The sequence below is a fragment of the Arachis stenosperma genome, chromosome 2 (assembly GCF_014773155.1).
Source record: "Arachis stenosperma cultivar V10309 chromosome 2, arast.V10309.gnm1.PFL2, whole genome shotgun sequence".
NCBI lineage: Eukaryota > Viridiplantae > Streptophyta > Magnoliopsida > Fabales > Fabaceae > Arachis > Arachis stenosperma.
In genome coordinates this window covers 68,112,304-68,117,415 of record NC_080378.1, presented here as the reverse complement: position 1 = coordinate 68,117,415, position 5,112 = coordinate 68,112,304, and the positions used below count along the sequence as shown (strand labels likewise).

General features: G+C 36.9%; 1 non-coding gene across 1 annotated transcript; it reads right to left on the bottom strand.

Moving 5' to 3' along the window:
* Positions 1-4,494: 4,494 nt before the first annotated feature.
* On the bottom strand, positions 4,495-4,602 carry LOC130963807 (small nucleolar RNA R71). Its single transcript, XR_009079927.1, has one exon. It is a non-coding gene; the product is annotated as a small nucleolar RNA R71 (small nucleolar RNA).
* Between the last annotated feature and the right edge of the window lie 510 nt (positions 4,603-5,112).

The following is a 5,112-nucleotide window of genomic DNA, read 5'->3' as shown; positions in this document are numbered from 1 at the left end:
CGCTCATCACTTGGATTTCAAATTTTATCTTGAAATTAGTTTAATTATTTTGATGTGGTGGCAATACTTTTTGTTCTCTGAATGAATGCTTAAACCGTGCATATTTTTTATCTTGTTGTTTATGAATGTTAAAGTTGTTGGCTCTTGAAAGAATGATGAACAAAGAGAAATGTTATTGATAATCTGAAAAATCATGAAATTGATTCCTGAAGCAAGAAAAAACAGTGAAAAAATGGCGAAAAAAAAGGAGAAAAGAAAAAGAAAAAGCAAGCAGAAAAAGCCAATAGCCCTTTAAACCAAAAGGCAAGGGTAAAAAGGATCCAAGGCTTTGAGCATTAATGGATAGGAGGGCCTAAAGAAATAAAATCCAGGCCTAAGCGGCTAAATCAAGTTGTCCCGAACCATGTGCTTGTGGCATGCAAGTCTAAGTGAAAAGCTTGAGACTGAGTTGTTAAAGTCGTGATCCAAAGTAAAAGAGTGTGCTTAAGAACTCTGGACACCTCTAACTGAGGACTTTAGCAAAGCTGAGTCACAATCTGGAAAGGTTCACCCAGTTATGTGTCTGTGGCATTTATGTATCCGGTGGTAATACTGGAAAATAAAGTGCTTAGGGTCACGGCCAAAACTCATGAAGTAGCTGTGTTCAAGAATCAACGCACTGAACTAGGAGAATCAATAACACTATCTAAAATTCTAAGTTCCTATAGATGCCAATCATTCTGAATTTCAAAGGAAAAAGTGAGATGACAAAACTGTTCAGAAGCAAAAAGCTACAAGCCCCGCTCATCTAATTAAGACTAAGTTTCATTGATACTGTGGGATTCATTGTATATTCTCTTCTTTTTATCCTATTTTGTTTTCAGTTTCTTGGGGACAAGCAACAATTTAAGTTTGGTGTTGTGATGAGCGGATAATTTATACGCTTTTTGGCACTATTTTTATATAGTTTTTAGTATAATTTAGTTTGTTTTTAGTATATTTTTATTAGTTTTTAAGAAAAATTCACATTTCTGGACTTTACTATGAGTTTGAGTGTTTTTCTGTGATTTCAGGTATTTTCTAGATGAAATTGAGGGACTTGAGCAAAAATCTGATTCAGAGGCTGACAAAGGACTACAGATGCTGTTGGATTCTGACCTCCCTGAACTCGAAGTGGATTTTCTGGAGCTACAAAACTCCAAATGGCGCGCTCTCAATTGCGTTGGAAAGAAAACATCCAGGGCTTTCCAGCAATATATAATAGTTCATACTTTGTGCGAGTTTTGATGACGTATAATGGCATCAAAATGCCAACTCTCTGCCATTTTCTAGCGTCAAAACGCCAGAACTGGCATAAAAGTTGGAGTTAAACGCCCAAACTGGCACCAAAGCTGGTATTTAACTCCAGGGAAGACCTCTACATGTGAAAGCTTCAATGCTCAGCTCAAGCACACACCAAGTGGGCCCGGAAGTGGATTTCTGTATCAATCACCTATTTCTGTAAACCCTAGTAGCTAGTTTTATTATAAATAGGACATTTTACTATTGTATTTTCATCTTTAGATCATAGAGACATTCTGGATGATACATTTTCAAATTTGGGGAGGCTGGCCATTCGGCCATGCCTGGACCTCCAGACTACTTATGTATTTTCAACGGTGGAGTTTCTACACACCATAGATTAAGGTGTGGAGCTCTGCTGTTCCTCGAGTATTAATGCAAAGTACTATTGTTCTTCTATTCAATTCATGCGTATTCATATTCTAAGATACTTGCTTGCACTTCAACATGATGAATGTGATGATCCGTGACACTCATCACTATTCTCAACCTATGTATGCGTGCCTGACAACCACTTCCGTTCTACCTTAAATCGAGCGCATATCTCTTAGCCTCCATTCCGAAAGATCGGAGTCTTTGTGGTATAAGCTAGAATTATTGGCGGCCATTCCTGAGATCCGAAAAGTCTAAACCTTGTTTGTGGTATTCCGAGTAGGATCTGGAAAGGGATGACTGTGACGAGCTTCAAACTCGTGAGTGTTGGGTCTAGTGACAGACGCAAAAGAATCACTGGATTCTATTCCAATATGATCGAGAACCGACAGATGATTAGCCGTGCAGTGACAGCACATTTTGACCATTTTCACTGAGAGGACGAGAAGTAGCCATTGACAACGGTGATGCCCAATATACAGCTTGCCATGGAAAGGAGTATGAAGGATTGGATGAAGGCAGTAGGAAAGCAAAGATTCAACAGGAACAAAGCATCTCTATGCATTTATCTGAAATTCTCACCAATGAATTACATAAGTATCTCTATCTTTACTTTATGTTTTATTTATCTTTTTAATTATTAAAACTCCATAACCATTTGAATCCGCCTGACTGAGATTTACAAGGTGACCATAGCTTGCTTCAAACCGACAATCTCCGTGGGATCGACCCTTACTCACGTAAGGTTTATTACTTAGACGACCCAGTGCACTTGCTGGTTAGTTGTGTGAAATTGTGAAGAAGAGTTGAGATTATAATTGTGCGACCAAGTTGTTGGCGCCATTGTGTATCAAAATTTCGTGCACCAAGTTTTTGGCGCCGTTGCTGGGGATTGTTCGAGTTTGGACAACTGATGGTTCATCTTGTTGCTCAGATTAGGTAATTTTCTTCTTATTTTGTTTTCAAAAAGTTTTCAAAAATCTTTTAAAATTTTTCTTCTTTTTTCGTTTTTCCAAAAATAATTTTCGAAAAATCCAAAAAATTTCATAAAATCATAAAAACTCAAAAATATTTCATGGTTCTTGTTTGAATCTAGGGCCAAATTTTAAGTTTGGTGTCAATTGCATGATTTTAATTGTCTTGTAATTTTCGAAACACATGCATTGTGTTCTTGATGATCTTCAAGTCGTTCTTGATGAATTGCCTTGTTTGATCTTCATGATTTATTGATTTGCACTGCATGATGTTCTACATGTGCATTCTTGCATTCATATGGCACAAACACGAGAAAGTTCTAAGTTTGGTGTCCTCTATGTTTTCTTTCATTAATAAAACTGAGTTCTTGATGTTCATCTTGATCTTCAAGATTGTTCTTGGTGTTCATCTTGACATTCATAATGTTCTTGCATATATCTTGTGTTTTGATCCAAGAATTATATGTTTCGACTCATTTTGTTGTTTTTCAAAATTGAAAACATATCTTCTTGAATAAAGGATTTAGCAAAATAAAGATCCAAGAACATAAAGTAGAGGAATTACAGAGAAGCTGGGCGTTCAAAACGCCCAGTGAAGAAGGAAAACTGGCGTTTAAACGCCAGCCAGGGTACCTGGCTGGGCGTTTAAGCGCCCAAACCATGCAGCAATTGGGCGTTAAGCGCCCCAAACATGCAGCTCCTGGGCGTTTAACGCAGGATGACACAAGGAGAGAAATTTTGTTTTCAAATCAAATCTTTTTCAAATCATCATATTTTTTTTCAAAATCATATCTTTTCAAACATATCTTTTTCAGAAAAAAATCAAATCTTTTTAATTTCCTTTTCAAATCTTTTTCAAAATAAATTTCAATCATATCTTTTCAAACATATCTTTTTCAAATCATATCATTTTCAAAATCATTTTCAAAATCTTTTCTAACTTCTTATCTTTTCAAAATTGATTTTCAAATCTTTTTCAACTAACTAATTGAATTTTTGTTTATTTTACTAATTCTTATCTTTTTCAAAACCATAACCAATTTTTCAAAAATTTATTTTAAATTCTATTCTTTTTATTTTCGAAAATTTCTTCCCCTCTTATCTTTTTCTATTTAAACACTAACATTCCTCCTCCATTGTCAATTCGAACTCCATCTCTCTTTGAGTGTTCGAATTCTTCCTTACCTACCTCATCCTTCCATTCTTGTTTTCCTCTGACACCTCAAAGAATCTCTATACTGTGACATAGAGGATTCCATATTTTTTTTGTTTTCTTCTCTTTCATATGAGCCGGAACAAAGATAAAGGCATACTTGTTGAAGCTGATCCTGAACCTGAAAGGACTCTGAAGAGGAAGCTAAGAGCAGCTAAAGCACAAAACTCTGAAGAGGACCTCACTGAAATTTTCGAAAAGGAAGCAGCAAAAGAAACAACTATGGCCAAACCAAACAACAATGCAAGGAAGATGCTTGGTAATTTTACTACACCAACTTCCAACTTTTATGGAAGAAGCATCTCAATCCCTGCCATAGGAGCAAACAATTTTGAGCTAAAGCCTCAATTAGTTTCTCTACTGCAACATAACTGCAAGTTTCATGGACTTCCATCAGAAGACCCTTATTAGTTCTTAACTGAGTTCTTGCAGATCTGTGACACTGTTAAGACCAATGGAGTTGATCCTAAAGTCTACAAGCTTATGCTTTTCCCTTTTGCTGTAAGAGACAGAGCTAGAACATGGTTGGACTTACAACCTAGAGATAGCCTAGACTCTTGGGATAAGCTGGTCGCGGCTTTTTTAGCCAAGTTCTTTCCTCCTCAAAAGCTGAGCAAGCTTAGAGTGGATGTTCAGACCTTCAGACAAAAAGATGGTGAGTCCCTCTGTGAAGATTGGGAGAGATACAAGTAATTGACTAAAAAGTGTCCTTCTGACATGCTTTCAGAATGGACCATATTAGATATATTCTATGATGGTCTGTCTGAATTTTCCAAGATGTTATTGGACCACTCTGCAGGTAGATCCATTCATCTAAAGAAAATGCCTGCAGAAGCTCAGGAACTTATTGAAATGGTTACAAATAACCAGTTCATGTATACCTCTGAGAGGAATCCTGTGAGTAATGGGACGCCTCAAAAGAGAGGAGTTCTTGAAATTGACGCTCTGAATGCCATACTGACTCAGAACAAAATATTGACCCAACAAATCAATATAATCTCTCAGAGTCTGAATGGATTGCAAAATGCATCCAACAATACTAAAGAAGCATCTTCTAAAGAAGAAGCTTATGATCCTGAGAACCCTGCAATGGCAGAAGTGAATTACATGGGTGAAGCCTGATGTGTAGAAAACGATCCAACACAAAACTCACCGGCAAGTGTACCGGGTCGCATCAAGTAATAAAACTCACGGGAGTGAGGTCGATCCCACAGGGATTGAAGGATTGAGCAA